General features: G+C 42.6%; 1 protein-coding gene across 1 annotated transcript in view; it reads right to left on the minus strand.

Moving 5' to 3' along the window:
* The window catches only part of zgc:101566 (Transmembrane protein 263-B-like), a 55,534-nt gene that overhangs the window by 2,349 nt on the left and 33,511 nt on the right, over positions 1 to 19,674 (minus strand). The window lies entirely within an intron of this gene.

Below are 19,674 nucleotides of genomic sequence, written 5' to 3' on the forward strand. Positions count from 1 at the left end.
CATCATCCTGCATTTCCAACGCCTATCCTACATAGTCGACAACTTTTGACCAGGCCCCAAAAAGGATCTGGTCAAAAGGAAAGCACTATGAAGGGACTATTTGGGACACAGAGCCTCTCTTTAATAATAGTTCTACCTAGAATACAACATCTCAATACAAAGATTAATGTCAGATATCTGCCACTTACTTACATAAGGAGAATGTTGAATTGGTGTTTGACTGCATCACTCATTATTGTAACTAGTTATTGTCTGACCTAAAGCCTCAGGTCCGCAAATCAGGTCTATTACATGGCCTGACTGATACAAAGCTGATGATGGGGACTTGTGTGGACTAAGAGTTCACTTTAAATCGCTCATATTGTATTAATTTCCTAATTCACATACAGTTGAAGTTGGAAGTTTACATACACCTTAGCCAAATACATTTAAACTCAATTTTTCACAATTCCTGACATTTAATCAAAGTAAAAATTCCCTGTCTTAGGTCAGTTAGGATCACCACTTCATTTTAAGAATGTGAAATGTCAGAATAATAGTAGAGAGAATGATTTATTTCAGCTTTTATTTCTTTCATCACATTCACAGTGGGTCAGAAGTTTACATACACTCAATTAGCATTTGGTAGCATTGCCTTTAAATTGTTTAACTTGGGTCAAATCTTTCAGGTAGCCTTCCAAAATACGTTGGGTGATATTTGGCTCATTCCTCCTGACAGAGCAGGTGTAACTGAGTCAGGTTTGTAGGCCTCCTTGCTCGCACATGAGTTTTCAGTTCTGCCCACAGATTTTCTATGTGATTGAGGTCAGGGCTTTGTGATGGCCACTCCAATACCTTGACTTTGTTGATTTTGCCACAACTTTGAAAGTGTGCTTGGGGTCATTGTCCATTTGGAAGACCCATTTAAAAACAAGCTTTAACTTCCTGACTGATGTCTTGAGATGTTGCTTCAATATATCCACATACATTTCCATCCTCATGATCCCATCTATTTTGTGAAGTGCAGCAGACCCCCCTGCAGCAAAGCACCCTCACAACATGATGCAGCCACTACCGTGCTTCACGGTTGGGATGGTGTTCTTCGGCTTGCAAGCGTCCCCTTTTCTCCTCCAAACATAACGATGGTCATTATGGCCAAACAGATCTATCAGACCAGAGGACATTTCTCCAAAAAGTATGATCTTTGTCCCCATGTGCAGTTGCAAACTTTAGTCTGGCTTTTTTATGGCGGTTTTGGAGAAGTGGCTTCTTTCTTGCTGAGCGGCCTTTCGGGTTATGTCAATATAGGACTCGTTTTACTGTTTCCTCCAGCATCTTCACAAGGTCCTCTGCTGTTGTTCTGGGATTGATTTGCACTTTTCGCACTAAAGTACGTTCATCCCTAGGAGACAGAACGCGTCTCCTTCCTGAGCGGTATGGTGGCTGCGTGGTCCCATGGTGCTTATACTTTTGTGCAATTGTTTGTACAGATGAACATGGTACCTGCAGGCGTTTGGAAATTGCTCCCAAGGATGAACCAGACCTGTGGAGGTCTACAATTTGTTTTCTGAGATCTTGGCTGATTTATTTTGATTTTCCCATGATGGCAAGCAGAGAGGCACTGAGTTTGAAGGTAGGCCTAAAAAAACATCCACAGGTACACCTCCAATTGACTCAAATGATGTCAACTTGCCTATCAGAAGCTTCTAAAGCCATGAAATAATTTTATGGAATTTTCCAAGCTGTTTAAAGGCACAGTCAACTTAATGTATGTAAACTTCTGACCCACTGGAATTGTGATACAGTGAATTATAAGTGAAATAATCTGTCTGTCAACAATGACTTGTGTCATGCACAAAGTAGATGTCCTAACCGACTTGCCAAAACTATAGGTCGTTAACAAGAAATTTGTGGAATGGTTGAAAAACTCCACTTCAACTGTACACTATATATACAAAGGTATGTGGACACCTTCAAATAAATGGATTCAGCTATTTCAGCCACACCTGTTGCTGGCCCGTGTATGAAATCGAGCACACAACCATGCAATCTCCAAAGACAAACAATAGCAGTAAATGGCCTAACTGAAGAGCTCAGTGACATTCAACGTGGCACCTTCCCAACAAGTCAGTTCATCAAATGTCTGCCCTTCTAGAGCTGCCCAAGTCAACTTTAAGTGGAAACGTCTAGAAGCAACAATGGCTCAGCCGCCAAGTGGTAGGCCACACAAGGATCACAGAAAGGTGCTGTAGCACGCAGCGCATACAAATCGTCTGTTCCCAGTTGCAACACTCACTACCGAGTTCCAAACTGCCTCCGGAAGCAACGTCAGTACAATAACTGTTCGTCGGGAGCTTCGTGAAATCGGTTCCCATGGCCAATCAGCCACACACAAGCCCAAGATCACCATGCGCAATGCCAAGCGTCAGCTGGAATGGTGTAAAGCTTGCTGCCATTGGACTCCGGAGCAGTGGAAATGTGTTCTCTGAAGTGATGAATCACGCTTCACCATCTGGCAGTCTGACGGACAAATCTGGGTTTGGTGAATGCCAGGAGAACGCTATCTGCCCCAATGCATAGTGCCAACTGTAAAGTTTGGAGGAGGAGGAATAATGGTCTGGGGCTGTTTTTCATGGTTCAGGCTAGGCCCCCCCTAGGGAAATCTTAACGTTAAAGCATACAATGACATTCTAGACAATTCTGTGCTTCCAACTTTGTAGCTGCAGTTTTGGGAAGGCCCTTTCCTGTTTCAGCATGACAATGCTCCCATGCACAAAGCGAGGTCCATAAAGAAATGGTGTGGAAGAACTTGACTGGCCTGCAGAAAGCACTGACCTGAATTGGAATGCCGACTGCGAGCCAGGCCTAAAATTGCCCGGCATCAGCGCCCGACCTCACTAATGCTTGTGGCTGAATGGAAGCAAGTCCCTGCAGCAATGTTCCAATATATAGTGGAAAGTCTTCCCAGAAAAGTGGAGGCTGTAATAGCAGCAAAGGGGGGACCAACTCCATATTAATGCCCGCCCATGATTTTGGAATGAGACATCTGACGAACAGGTGTCCACATACTTTTGGCTTATGCCGTGTATATTACAATATACAGGTCACTGCCAAAATAAAGGAAACACCAACATAAAGTCTCTTAAAAAGGATTTGGGCCACCACAAGCTCCCAGAACAACTTAAATGTGCCTTGGCATAGATTCTACAAGTGTCTGGAGGGATGTGACACCATTTTTTTCCAAGAAATTCCATAATTTGGTGTTTTGTTGATGGTGGTGGAAAATGCTGTCTCAGGCGACACTACTGCATCTCCCATAAGTGTTCAACTGGGTTAAGATCTTGTTGCACGCACGCACGCACACAGAGAACAAAAATATAAACGCAACATGTAAAGTGTTGGTCCTATGTTTCATGAGATGAAATAAAAGGTCCCAGAAATGTTCCATACGCACAAAAAGCTTATTTCTCTAAAATTTTGTGCACAAAAATGTTAACATCCCTGTGAGCATTACTCCTTTGCCAAGATAATTCATCCACCTGAACGGTGTGGCATGTTAAGAAGCTGATTAAACAGCATGATCATTAGACAGGTGCACCTTGTGCTGGGGACAATAAAAGGACACTCTAAAATGTGCAGTTTTGTCACACATCACAATGCGACAAATGTCTCAAGTTTTGAGGGAGCATGTAATTGGCATGCTGACTGCAGCAATGTCCACTAGAGTTGTTGTAAGATAATTGAATGTTCATTTCTTTACCATAAGCCGCATAACAACGTCATTTTAAAGAATTTGGCAGTACGTTCAACCGGCCTCACCACCGCAGACCACGTGTAACCACGCCAGCTCAGGACCTCCACATCTGGTTTCTTCACCCGCAGGATCATCTAAGACCAGCCACCCGGACAGCTGATGAAACTGCGGAGTGTTTCTGTCTGTAAAAAATCCCTTTTGCGGGGAAAAAAACATATTCTGATTGGTTGAGCCCCTTCCCAATCATGTGAAATCCATAGATTAGGGCCTAATGAATTTCAATTGACTGATTTCCTTATATGATCTGTCACTTACTAAAATTGTTGAAATTGTTGCATGTACATTTTTTGTCCAGTATATATATAAAAAAAGACATCGTCCTGAACACTTGTACTTACCCCACCCCCCTCTAGCTCTGACTTTTCTGATTGCTACTTTATTTCTGAAAAGTGGACTTACCATGCCTGGGATATGTGGTCATCCCACCTAGCTATCTTAAGATGAATGCACTAACTGTCATTCTGGATAAGAGCATCTGCTAAAATGTCTAATGTAAAACATGTGAGTATCGTGACAATATCGTATTGTGAGGTCCCTGGCAATTCCCAGCCCTTAAATACAACTATATACACTTTATTGAAGCTGTCATCCACCACAAGCCTGTTGGTATAAAATGCTTATTAGTGGAAACTTGGCTTTACAGCTTGGGGAAAATAACAGGCACCTATAAAATGGGTTATGGTGTTGTTGGTCTATGTAAGGTCTGTGGCTGTAGTGAATCACAATGCATGTCCATGGTTGTTGCCACTGCTTACAGATGACTGAGTCATAGGCTAAGGCTTTAAAATGTGGCATAAAATGTGAAAAACAGAAAAAGCTTTTTAAAAGTAACTTCGTAGGAGAGAGAGAGAGACCTTTCCCTCCCCACATACCCCCACAGAAACAACTATGACAAAGTGATAGCTCTGTCGAACACTGGGTCTGTACATAGTCAATGGTAGGCTGAGAGGGGACTCTTTTTGGTAGGTACACCTACAGCTCATCCCTTGGCAGCAGCAACTTCTTCCTCACCGACCTAAACCCAGAGTCTCTCAGAGCCTTCACAGTAAGCCCACTAACACCTCTCTCAGACCACAGTAAAATCAGTGTATCTGAAAAGAGCAGAACCCAACCATGAAGCATCACAGCCCAATAAATTACATGGTACAAAACAGGCCTATAGATGGAGTGCAAACAGTACAGACATCTACCAAAAAGCAATTAGTAGCCCAAAAATACAATCTCTCCTGGACAACTTTTTAGTCTTAACATTCTCCTACAGCAATGAAGGTGTCAATTTAGGAACATAAACTTTATATTTGACAAATTAGCCTCCTTGGCAAATCTAAAGAAGCATAAGAGCAAACCAGAAATAACAGATAATGAAAAATGGTTTGATAATGACTGCAAAAATCTAAGAAAGTAATTGAGAAATATATCTATTCAAAAACACAACAAAAATATACGGCTTCAATTTTGGGAAACACTGAAGCAATACAAACACACCCTAAGAACAAAAAAGGAACAGCACATTAGAAATCAGCTGGATGGAATTGAGGAATCCATAGAATCAAACCACTTCTGGGAGAATTGGAATAAATTAAACAAACCTCATCATGAGGAATTGGCTCTCCAAAATGGGGATTTGTGGAGAAATCACTTTGCAAACCTCTACAGCAATATAACAAAGAGCCCAGAACAAAAAGATATATGAGAAAAATGACAAATCCTTGAATCAGCAGTCAAAGACTATCAGAATAGTTAATAGTTACTTCCGGCGCCGACAGAGATGGCCGCCTCGCTTCACGTTCCTAGGAAACTATGCAGGTTTTTTTTTTTTTTACGTGTTATTTCTTACATTAGTACCCCAGGTCATCTTAGGTTTCATTACATACAGTCGAGAAGAACTACTGAATATAAGAGCAGCGTCAACTCACCATCAGTACGACCAAGAATATAACTTTCGCGAAGCAGATCCTGTGTTCTGCCTTTCACCCAGGACAACGGAATGGATCCCAGCCGGCGACCCCAAAAAACGACTTCGTAAAAGAGGGAAACGAAGCGGTCTTCTGGTCAGACTCCGGAGACGGGCACATTGTGCACCACTCCCCAGTATACTTCTCGCCAATGTCCAGTCTCTTGACAACAAGGTTGATGAAATCCAAGCAAGGGTAGCATTCCAGGGGGACATCAGAGACTGTAACGTTCTTTGCTTCACGGAAACATGGCTCACTGGAGAGACGCTATCGGAGTCGGTGCAGCCAGCTGGTTTCTCAAAGCATTGCGCCGACATGCCTTATGGCATGCCTTATGGCTAACGAGACGTGGTGTAGTCACAAAAACATACAGGAACTCAAGTCCTTCTGTTCACCTGATTTAGAATTCCTCACAATCAAATGTCGACCACATTATCTACCAAGGGAATTCTCTTCGATTATAATCACAGCCGAATATATTCCCCCCCAAGCAGACACATCGATGGCTCTGAACAAACTTTATTTGACTCTTTACAAACTGGAATCCATACATCCTGAGGCTGCATTCATTGTAGCTGGGGATTTTAACAAGGCTAATCTGAAAACAAGACTCCCTAAATTGTATCAGCATATCGATTGCGCAACCAGGGCTGGCAAAACCTTGGATCATTGCTATTCTAACTTCCGCGACGCATATAAGGCCCTGCCCCGCCCTCCTTTCAGAAAAGCTGACCACGACTCCATTTTGTTGATCCCTCCTACAGACAGAAACTAAAACAAGAAGCTCCCACGCTGAGGTCTGTCCAAAGCTGGTCCGACCAATCTGATTCCACACTCCAAGACTGCTTCCATCACGTGGACTGGGATATGTTTCGTATTGCGTCAGACAACAACATTGACGAATACGCTGATTCGGTGTGCGAGTTCATTAGAACGTGCGTTGAAGATGTCATTCCCATAGCAATGATTAAAACATTCCCAAACCAGAAACCGTGGATTGATGGCAGCATTCACGTGAAACTGAAAGCGCGAACCACTGCTTTTAATCAGGGCAAGGTGACCGGAAATATGACCGAATACAAACAGTGTAGCTATTCCCTCCGCAAGGCAATCAAACAAGCTAAGCGTCAGTATAGAGACAAAGTAGAATCTTAATTCAACGGCTCAGACACAAGAGGTATGTGGCAGGATCTACAGTCGGGGTGAGTAAAACGCGGCCATGCGGCCTCTCGCTACCACAATCTGTGGACTCTCCTTCACTGCAGCCGAGGTGAGTAAAACATTTAAACGTGTTAACCCTCACAAGGCTGCAGGCCCAGATGGCATCCCCAGCCGCGCTCTCAGAGCATGCGCAGACCAGCTGGCTGGTGTTTACGGACATATTCAATCATACCCTATCCCAGTCTGCTGTTCCCACATGCTTCAAGAGGGCCACCATTGTTCCTGTTCCCAAGAAAGCTAAGGTAACTGAGCTAAACGACTACCGCCCCGTAGTACTCACTTCCGTCATCATGAAGTGCTTTGAGAGAATAGTCAAGGACCATATCACCTCCACCCTACCTGACACCCTAGATCCACTCCAATTTGCTTACCGCCCAAATAGGTCCACAGACGATGCAATCTCAACCACACTGCACACTGCCCTAACCCATCTGGATAAGAGGAATACCTAGGTGAGAATGCTGTTCATCGACTACAGCTCGGCATTTAACACCATAGTACCCTCCAAGCTCGTCATCAAGCTCGAGACCCTGGGTCTCGACCCCGCCCTGTGCAACTGGGTACTGGACTTCCTGACGGGCCGCCCCCAGGTGGTGAGGGTAGGCAACAACATCTCCACCCCGCTGATCCTCAACACTGGGGCTCCACAAGGGTGCGTTCTGAGCTCTCCTGTACTCCCTGTTCACCCACGACTGCGTGGCCACGCTCGCCTCCAACTCAATCATCAAGTTTGCGGACGACACAACAGTGGTAGGCTTAATTACCAACAACGACGAGACGGCCTACAGGGAGGAGGTGAGGGCCCTCGGAGTGTGGTGTTAGGAAAATACCCTCACACTCAACGTCAACAAAACTAAGGAGATGATTGTGGACTTCAGGAAACAGCAGAGGGAACACCCCCCCTATCCACATCGATGGAACAGTAGTGGAGAGGGTAGCAAGTTTCAAGTTCCTCGGCATACACATCACAGCGAAACTGAATTGGTCCACCCACACAGACAGCATCGTGAAGAAGGCGCAGCAGCGCCTCTTCAACCTCAGGAGGCTAAAGAAATTTGGCTTGTCACCAAAAGCACTCACAAACTTCTACAGATGCACAATCGAGAGCATCCTGGCGGGCTGTATCACCGCCTGGTACGGCAACTGCTCCGCCCACAACCGTAAGTCTCTCCAGAGGGTAGTGAGGTCTGCACAACGCATCACCGGGGGCAAACTACCTGCCCTCCAGGACACCTACACCACCCGATGTTACAGGAAGGCCATAAAGATCATCAAGGACAACAACCACCCGAGCCACTGCCTGTTTACCCCGCTATCATCCAGAAGGCGAGGTCAGTACAGGTGCATCAAAGCTGGGACCGAGAGACTGAAAAACAGCTTCTATCTCAAGGCCATCATACTGTTAAACATTACATTACATTACATAACAGCCACCACTAACATTGATTGGCTGCTGCCAACACACTGACTCAACTCCAGCCCCTTTAATAATGGGAATTGATGGGAAATGATGTAAAATGTATCACTAGCCACTTTAAACAATGCTACCTAATATAATGTTTACATACCCTACATTATTCATCTCATATGTATACGTATATACTGTATATCATCTACTGCATCTTTATGTGATACATGTATCACTAGCCACTTTAACTATGCCACTTTGTTTACATACTCATCTCATATGTATATACTGTACTCGATACCATCTACTGTATCTTGCCTATGCCGCTCTGTACCATCACTCATTCATATATCTTTATGTACATATTCTTTATCCCCCTACACTTGTGTGTATAAGACAGTAGTTTTGGAATTGTTAGTTAGATTACTTGTTGGTTATTACTGCATTGTCGGAACTAGAAGCACAAGCATTTCGCTACACTCGCATTAACATCTGCTAACCATGTGTATGTGACAAATAAAATTTGATTTGATTTGAGAATCCTGTGGATACCCCAATTACAGACTAAGAATTATTGGAAAAACTATGCACTCTCCAACCCAAAAAGGCCTGTGTTGCTGTTGGTATTTTCAATTAAATCAAATATACAGACAAATTCAAATTGGCATTCAACATTATCCTCACTGCAGGTATTTTCCCTGATATTTGGAACCAGGGATTGATCACACCAATCTATAAGGAATTTGCATTAACAGCAACTTGGGAAAAATTCTCTGCAATATTATAAATAGCAGACTACATCATTTCCTTGACGAACACAACGTCCTCAGCAAGAATCCAGATTGGATTTCAAAAAAATGATCGTACAACAGACCACATTTACACCCTCCACACTTTAATTGATAAACAAGTAAACCAAAACAAAGGCAAAATCTACTCGTGTTTTGTATATTTCAAGAAAGCATTTGATTCAATTTGGCATAAAGGTCTTTTTTATAAACTAATAGAAAGTGGTATTGGAGGGAAAACATATGATTTTATTAAATCAATGTACACTAATAACAAATGTGCGGTTAAAATTGGCAACAAGCAAACAGAATTCTTCTCTCAGGGACCGGGAGTGAAACAGGGCTGCCCAATAAGTCCAACACTATATAACATCTACATTAATGAATTGGCAAAAACATTAGAAGAATCGGCAGCACCTGGTATCACCCTACACAACACTGAAATCAAGTGTCTGCTGTACGCAGACCTGGTGCAGCACCTAGATCGTCTTCACAGGTTCTGTCAGACCTGGGCTCTGACCGTTAACAAATATAATGATATTCCAAAAAAGGTCCGGAAATAACGATGACAAATATAAATTCTATTTGGACACAGTTCTATTAGAACACACCAAAAACTACACATATCTAGGACTAAATATCAGCAACACAAGTAGCTTTCACATGGCTGTGAATAAGCTGAGAGACAAAGCAAGAGCATTCTATGCCATTAAAAGGAACATCAAAATCGAAATTCCAAATAGAATCTGGCTCAAAAGGTTTCAATCAGTTATAGAACCAATTGCTCTATATGGCAGTGAAGTATGGGGTCCAGTCTCTAATAATGAATTTACCAAATGGGACAAACATACAATCGAAATACTGCATGCAGAGTTTTGCAAGACTGTATTGCAAGTGCAAAGAAAAACTCCAAATAACGCATGTAGAGCAGAATTGGGCCAACACCCCCTCCTTATTCGAATAGAAAAAAAGAGTCATCAAATTTGACAACCATCTAAAAACAAGTGACCCCAAAACATTCTATCACACAGCTCTACCATGTCAAGAGATGAAACAAGACAAGAGTCCCCTCAGCCAGCTGGTTCTGAGGCTCAGTTCACCAACCCAAACCAACACCATAGAGCCTCAGGACAGCACTCAGAAAATCTGGCCCGACCAAATCATCACAAAACAAAAAGAAAAATATATCACCTATTGGAAAGACAACAAAAAAATCTGAGTAAACTTCAATGCTATTTGGCTCTAAACAGACAGTACATGGTGGCAGACTATCTGACCACTGTGACTGATAGAAAACTGAGGAAAACATTGACTAGGTACAGACTCAGTGAGCACAGTCTGGCTATAGAGACCGGTCGTCACAGACATACCTGGCTGCCCAGAGAGCACAGTCTGGCTATAGAGGCCGGTCGTCACAGACAAACTTGGCTGCCCAGAGAGGACAGTCTGGCTATAGAGGCCGGTCGTCACAGACAAACCTGGCTGCCCAGAGAGGACAGTCTGGCTATAGAGGCCGGTCGTCACAGACAAACCTGGCTGCCCAGAGAGGACAGGCTGTGCTCACTCTGCTCCAGGGGAAAGGTAGAGACAAAGCTGCATTTCCTATTGCACTGTGACAAATACTCAGACCTAAGAAAATATTTCTTTCCCAAAATTATAATTCAATCCAAAGAATTTGAAACTATAAAAGATGAAGAAAAAAAATCAAATAACTGTATTTATTAGGTGAAAAGCCAAAATATGCAGTTTTGGCAGCTGTCCTCCTGCCACAACCTCAGGGACAGCCAGTGAAAAGTGCTAAGTAATGTCGATAATATTTCCCATCTTGTTTTGTTTTGTCTTTCATACCACATCATGTGTCTTCTCAGTCATGTTGACACTGGTCCACTACCATTGCTTTAATGTATTGTTGTTCTCATTAATATTGTTGTTGTGGTTGTTGCTAATGGTAATCCCATGTCCACTACTACTCTTATTATTGCTGTTGGTCCCACCATTTATTTATATATATACATTTTATATTTAAATACATATTTTTATTTTTCGATATGTATACTTTGGCAATGTAAGTAAGTAATAATGAACTTGCCATGTCAATAAAGTCAATTGAATTGAAAGAGTGAGTGAGTGAGTGAGTGAGTGAGTGAGTGAGTGAGTGAGTGAGTGAGTGAGTGAGTGAGTGAGTGAGTGAGTGAGTGAGTGAGTGAGTGAGTGAGTGAGTGAGTGAGTGAGTGAGAGAGAGAGAGAGAGAGAGAGAGAGAGAGAGAGAGAGAGAGAGAGAGAGAGATAGAGCTTTGGCAATGTGTACATTTTAACGTCATGCTAATAATATATAGAAATTGGGGGGGGGGGGGGGAGTACCATGCTAATTAATGTCTCCAGTGTTTAGTGAAGTCACATTCATTTCCTGATTAATACATCTTCATTTTTTGGTAAATCCAGGCCATTTACTTCATTGTACAGTAAAAAAAAGGCCTTTGCAGCCCATCACCTACTTCCTAGCACAGATATAATGTACCACTTCACCCTGGGTGATAAAGTACCCCCTATCCCGTCCTTGCATGATTTGACACAGTGATGTATATTCTCCCGTCTCAATCCAAGCATAACATTGAGGTGACAGAACTGTATGTCTTTCAGCCCCCCATTCCCCCTCCCACCCCCTTTTGGCTTGACAAACATGAATTCCCTAATGTCGTAGCTAGCGAGGAGTGAGTGGTGAGCTTTTCACGTCGTTCCTTTTTACACTAACGACATGACTTTATAGAACGATTAGCCCTTCTGCTCCTCAAGGGGCCACCACTAGGCTATCGGACCCACCCCTATCCGACTGAGAACATGAACATTATACACGCAGGCTCCTTCACTTCTCTGCTAAAAAAGCTGCATAGGACAAACAGGCCCCTGTTCAAACTGTTGTAACAGTAAAATAAAGAAAGTGAAGTAGCCTTACTGTCCAATAACTACCTGGAATACTATTCAACAGTCAATAAACCACATTTCCAGTAGCTTCCTATCTGCATTAGGTACAGATATAAAAACCAACTGCGTATTAATGTGTAGGCACGCCAACAAATTCTCTTTCCCAGGCTGTGCCAAGTGAGTTGGCAGAGCCGTTACCATATGCTATTTATAGACGTCTTCATCTGTGGCTAAAAGAAGCCTATCCGTGCACCCCCTGCTGTACACACGGTCATTCTCTTCACCACGTCAACCCGCACCTCTGGATAGTGGAAGGTCTGTCATAGCCCTTCATTCACATGGCCCGAGTCAAAAGTTGTGCACTACTATATAGGGAACGGAGTGTCATTTGGGAGGTGTGCCCTAGATCTCCTTATGCTGTCTAATCCTCAAACGTAGAGGCTTCTCATTAACAATAACGGAGACCAAAGACACACTAACACCAACTGTCACTAACGCCCGGTGTTATCACATCCCTGAGGGGTGAGATATAGTAGAATGTCACAACCTTACACTTCCTAAGCAACACCCTAACGTTCTACATCATTAAGAGTAGGCCTACCAGGAATTCTGCCTGGGTATGAACTCCCTGGAGATGTACAGTGCCTTCAGAAAATATTTAGGACCTCCACATCTTTTTTCCCCCCACATTTTGTTACGTTACAGCCTTAATCTAAAACGGATTAAGTACACACAATACACACACACAATACAACAGAAAAACAGAAAGACCTTATTTACGTAAGTATTTAGACCCTTTGCTATGAGACTCGAAATTGAGCTCGGGTGAATACCGTTCCCATTGATTATCCTTGAGATGTTTCAACAACTTGGAGTCCACCTGTGTTAAATTCAATTGATTGGACATGATTTGGAAAGGTACACATTTGTCTATAAAAAGGGCCCACAGTTGACAGTGCATGTCAGAGCAAATACCTAGCCATGACGTCAAAGGAATTAAAAAAATAATAATAATTCGCCAAAATGTCTAAAAATCTGTTTTTGCTTTGTCATTATGGGGTATTGTGTGTAAATTGATGAGGGAAAACTTTACAGCACACTGCTATAAAAAAAATATATAAAACAATTTTGTTATGTTGGGCACCTACTGACCAAAAATATTTTTTGTGATATTTTGATAAAATAAAGGTTTAAGGAAATACAGGAAGACACCACATTACTACAAGACAAAACAGCTCAATCAAGCCTGATGGTCTTGTAAGTATAAAAGCAAATCTTGCCTTCACATCATTTAAAAAAGCATGAAAAGGTTGCATAATGGTCATAGTGTAGGGTGTGAAGAATCCAATACCTTGCTCTTCTTAGAGTATAAATTATAAACTGTTTGAGAAGGCAAACAGCCGAAGCAACCTGCCTACACATAGTCTAAGATACAATACCAACATAGCTACTGGTGTAGTTCAAAGCTGTGTGCTGGAAAACCTTGGTAGAGCATGGGTGGAATAGGTAAATGCTGTGCTCATGTGAATTTCCTTTATTTCTCGGCTTCAGACCAACGCATAGTTCCCCTTACCGCCGTGTTTTGTATAATAACAGTAAGCATTTTTCTGGAAGAATTTCAAATGTAATTAGAGGTAATCACAATAAGCGTATCCTTTCCCAGAAGTCACTTTAAGCAGGCCCACACACAATCATTGTACAGTAAACCCTTAAATCAGAGCCCCCAAAAAAGTCAAAAGCAGTGTTGATTTTTTTATTCCAAAATTGTGCAAGTATTGTGGAGTGCACACAGCAACTTTTAAGAAATACGCTAAAAGGCACAGAAACACACGATAGAACTAAGAATATCATGCCTTTGAGCCTCTGAGCTTTTGAAGAACAGCTGTGTTACTGCTCCCTGAGGAACCCAATAAGCCCGCATCCTTGTGTTCAACTGGGAAGAAGGCAAGGGAAATGGCACCCTATTCCTGTGCATGCTTGCAACTTCAGGAGAAAGGAGGAGAAAGGAGGAGAAAGGAGAATCCGGCCAGTGAGGGTTTGAAGGTCCTTCTATGGAGGCGGCTGAGGCAGTGCTCTGGCCCCTATGGATAGCCGTGCTCAATAACAACCCGATTATGCACCACAGCAGTAGGCGATCTTTTCTTACTTACTTTTATTTACTCAAGGGAGCCCAATTGAGACCAGTGTCTTATTTGCAATGGTGCCCAGAGGGAGAAAAAAAAATATTCATCAACACAACAACAAAAAAAGATAAAAACTACAAGACCGTTATAAATACATTACATCATGCTATTACAATAAGTTACTGTATAATAGTCAATTGACACAATTGCAAAAAACACATTTTACAACAGAGTTTTAAACTACCCGATGGGCACCAGGGAATGTGTCATTTGTTTTGTAAGGTATTCCATAACTGAGGTGCGTTAAAACTAAAGGTGGAGTTACCAAACTTAACCAACCCTGCAAACAAGTTTGGTATCTCATATTTTTATATTTCAACAGGGAAGGGAGGTATGTTGGAAGTTTGTGGAGTAGAGCTTTGTGAACAAGAAGTGAGTAATGAAGTGATCGATGGGACTTTAGAGAGGTCCAGCCAACCTGATATAGGATGCAGTGATGAGAATTGAAACTGTCACCTGTAATAAAGCGAAGGGCACTACGGTAGATGGTAACCAATGGTTTAAGAGTAGTAGCTACGATATGTGACTCGTTTCAGGAAACTAGGCATATGTCAAGCATCACTACTTCACAGGAGAGCCATTTGAACGTAAACTTTCTTCAATCAAAATGTGTGTTTTTTTTGGCAGAAATCCCTTCCAAAAAATGTGAACTTTCATATACCTTAATAACAAATTTATATGCTATCTGTAAATACGAATAAAATTGTTAAATTACGAGCCAGGTTGGTTTAGCCACTGAAAAAGGCAGGAACCTTCCCGCTAGCCATGATTGGCTGAGATAATGGGTGGGCTGGACATGCTGAGAGATGAGAATTGCTCCACTTTCTGGGGTTTTGAAACCAGTGGAATGCCCGATGGAATTAGAGTATGATAGCTAAGGAGAGGGAGAAAATGATGGCGTTTGATTACAAATATGCAGAGAGAAAAAAGTTACTTGCCTTGTTGTGGCGTGCCGGGCGCCTGCAGGTTGACTTCTGTAGCTCAGTTGGTAGAGCATGGCGCTTGTAACGCCAGGGTAGTGGGTTCGATTCCCGGGACCACCCATACGTAGAATGTATGCACACATGACTGTAAGTCGCTTTGGATAAAAGCGTCTGCTAAATGGCATATATTATTATTATTATTACTTCGGTCGTCAGTTGAACAGTGTTTCCTCCGACACATTGGTGCAGCTGGTTGACGGCTTAAGCGGGCGGGCGTTAACCTTTCCACACGTACCAACAAATGGATGTGATTAATCTACAGTGGTCCCTGGAGCGTATGCTCAAACCAGTGGGATTAGAGCGCTTATTTAGAACGTCCAGTTTCGATTGACGCAACAATCAGCGTTTGAGCTGGCTACACTGTTTTTTTTCACAGAAACATTTTGCACAAACGCAGTCCTTACAAAGTTATGTCCAGAATATGGCCAGTTTATTTTTGGGTGCAATGTTCAGACATTCACAGCTTGTAAAATAATAATCACATTGTTCCTCAACTGTATTTTCTCGCTCCGAGTCTCTACTTTTATCTAATGTCAAAAACAACATTTCAAATGTTGCAACATAAGACTGAATCAAGCCGATCGGTCACATATAGCCTACACAGGGTTTCAACTCGGAACCAACCCACTAATTCTACACAGCATCCTTTCCATCCTCTGCAGTGAGAATGTGAGATACATCAAATCTAGGCCTATATACCATCCATAGGACCGAATTTCATTGACCGATAATAAACCAAGCTGCTGATGGAGCCAAATATTCCCTCACTGCCTGTGTGCTGGAACAACCTCTAAAACCATCCTTTGACTGTGTCCTAAATGGCACCCTATTCCCTGCATAGTGCACTACTATTGACCAGAGCCCTATGGTAGTGTAGTGTACTATATAGTGCAGGGTTATTAAACTCTTACCCTATGAGGTCTGAAGCCTGCTGTTCTACTGTTCTGCCTGATAATTAATTGCACCCACCTGGTGTCTCAGGTCTAAATCAGTCCCTGGATAGAGGGGAACCATTTCTTTAAAAGCAGTGAACTGGCTTTGAGGTCCAGAGTTGAATTTGAGGGATGTAGGGAATAGGGTGCCATGTAGGACACATCATTGTCTCTTCTTAGTAAGGAGCTCCTCTCAGGGGGCCAGTATATTGCAGAGGTAAGGTATGCCTACCATAATGCTTGCAATAAATAATAATCTCATAAAACAAAAAGACAAATGGCTCCCTCCAAAATTGTAACCTCTTCCCTATGTAGTGGACTTCCTTTGACCAGGGCTCCAATCAAAAGTAGTGCACTGTATAGGGTAAAGGGTACTATTTAGGACAATGACAATAAACCTGTTGAGGGTATAATATCTGCATGGCAGTTAAACTCTAACAGGGGAGGAAGCTATAGCAGCCTGCAGGCTAATTCAGCCTCTGCTGAGTCTCAGCGAATAGGGCAGCGTGCCAAACGGCACCCTATAATAGCATTCCCTATATAGCCCCATAGTTTCTGGTAAAAAAAAAAATAGGGTCCCATTTGGGATGAGGAGGAAGAGGATCTAGACTGCAGCATGTAGATACTGCAGTGTGGAGACTACCAAGTCTCAGATGGACCATTACAGGCACACACACACACACTAGACCATTAGAGACTAGCTTTAAACTGCACTGATAAGCATACAGGGAACTGCTGCTCGTGGCATGGCATCATCTCTCTCCTTTGTGTGTGTGTGTGTGTGTGTGTGTGTGTGTGTGTGTGTGTGTGTGTGTGTGTGTGTGTGTGTGTGTGTGTGTGTGTGTGTGTGTGTGTGTGTGTGTGTGTGTGTGTGTGTGTGTGTGTGTGTGTGTGTGTGTGTGTGTGAGAATGTTACATGGGACCCTGGTGGATAAGAAGCCCAGGAGACCTCTACTGTACAGTATATAGATCCTCACTCAGCCCTTACCTTGGCCTCCACCCTAGTAATAGACTGTTCTCTCTGCTACCGGACGGCAAGCGGTACCGGAGCACCAAGTCTAGGTCCAAGAGGTTTCTAAACAGCTTCTACCCCCAAGCCATAAGACTCCTGAACATCTAATCAAATGGCCACCCAGACTATTTTCTTTGTCCCCCCCCCCCTTTTACACCACTGCTACTCTCTGTTATTATCTATGCATAATCACTTTAATAACTCTACCTACATGTACATATTACCTCAATTACCTCGACTAACCGGTGCCCCCGCACATTGACTCTGTACCGGTACCCCCTGTATGTAGTCTCACTATTGTTATTTTACTGCTGCTCTTTAACTACTTGTTACTTTTATTTCTTATTCTTATTTGTATATTTTAAACTGCATTGTTGGTTAGGGGCTTGTATTAAGCATTTTGTTGTAAGGTTGCATTCGGCGCATGTGACTTATACAAATACCTCATAACATCTTAATGGGAATCCCAGGCCTGCTCCTAAGTGATTACACAACCAAGAACTTCATGCATGCTGCTATAACAGACACGATCTATCTACCTGGTCCCAGATATTTGTGGTCTGTTTTGGCCAACAGTGTTTTGGGGTGACAATGACAATAGGAGACTAGGTTATATACTGAGTAGGGCTGGGAATGGCCAGGGACTTCACAATACAATATTATCACGATACGTAGGTGCTGATATGATATGACGTCCCAAACATATTGCTCACCCTAGTCTGCTGAAGTGTCGACAAGACAGAGCTATAATAACGAGACTTGATCAGTAATGGAAATATAGGGACAAAGGACAAATACTGGAGTTTTGGTGCAGGTACAGACACCAAGTGCAAGAACAATATTGTGCCATTGTCAAAATGATACGATATATCATCAAGAATAATATCCCGATATGTAACAATCGACCCCCCCATCACTAACATAGCAGATGCCATTCGTCCTGGGCCTGCATTGCAGCTTAAAAAGCTAACCGGGACTTTTCTGTGTTTATTTATTTGAGAGCTTTGTGCAAAATACAGCTAGCCTCTCTGATCCTTTAATATCCTTACGTGTTTAAGTAAGTATGACTTTACACTTGACTGGTCCATAACAAATCACCAAAAGAACAGCTGGATTCCTCTGCACCCACACACACACACACACACACACACACACACACACACACACACACACACACACACACACACACACACACACACACACACACACACACACACACACACACACACACACACACACACACACACACACACACACACACACACGCTCGATGCTCTCAGACAAGGTGTTTGGCTTTCACGACCCACACGGCTTTGCGTTTAGCGCCCTGCCTGGGCCTCGTCAAACCATTTCACAATCACAGTCTTTTGTTGGATTAAACTGGTCCTATTTCTCGAACACGGCTTAGTGCTAAAACAATTCTGTACACAAGGTTGTGAAACAGAGAATGATATCAATACCATACTGCTCTCTCAATCAACAGCTAGCTCTGAGTATTTGGGACAAGGTGCGAAGAGGGAAGGCAGGAAGCCTCAAGGTAAATACATACAGTAGTCTATGTGAACAAGGAGTGCAGTCGGGACCTCGGGAGATCTACAGTGGAGACTACCACCTCACCTCAGTGTCTCGTTGAGGGAGATAACAGGAGAAAAAGATAAACGTCGCATCTGATACAGGCTGTTGGTGTCCCCAGCAACCTGGAAATAGTTTGTAAGTACACAACAAACACAATCATTTTTTCCTAGAATTAATGTAATATAATAACTGTTATGTCTACTTTAAGGAATAATATACTGGTTCTGTGTCTTAGGCTGAGTTTACACAGGCAGCCCAATTCTGATTCTGATTTTTTTTTTTTTTACTAATTGCTCTTTGGACCTATCAGATCAGCTCTGAAAAAGATATGATGTGAATGGTCAAAAGATCAATTAGTGGGAAAAAATATCAGAATTGGGCTGGCTGTGTAAATATAGCCTAATTGGTTCGACTATCAACCTCATCTAAAAGACAATGGGGGTAAAAATGTACAATAAATAGACCTGTTATTTAAATATAAGACTGAGATTGGACATTTTAAAACCAAAATAGACCCCAAATAACACATTTGTTCACAATTTGTAAGACTAATTTCTAAACCCAGAGGCCCAAACATTGCCATAGTTCCGAGAAACACCTTGTGAAGAAGACTCGACAGACCAGACAGGGGTTTGGGGATTCAATGGGAGAATTTATATATTTTTCTTTAGTTGTTCATTTTCTCCAAATCTAATGCCAAAACCTAGTTTCAAGCCAATGTCTGAAGTAGCTGAACATGTTGTTACTCCAACCTCGTGAAAGTGATACGTATTAATTTTAGTCAAAAACAACTTTATATCAAAGGAGTGCCTTGCACGTCGGCACGAGACGGCCGTCAGACCTGATGACGTGTTTCAGCACATTAGCTTTGCGAGCCAGCGTCAAAATGACATCGCCTATGA

The sequence above is a fragment of the Oncorhynchus gorbuscha genome, linkage group LG02, assembly GCF_021184085.1.
Source record: "Oncorhynchus gorbuscha isolate QuinsamMale2020 ecotype Even-year linkage group LG02, OgorEven_v1.0, whole genome shotgun sequence".
NCBI classification, from domain to species: Eukaryota; Metazoa; Chordata; class Actinopteri; order Salmoniformes; family Salmonidae; genus Oncorhynchus; species Oncorhynchus gorbuscha.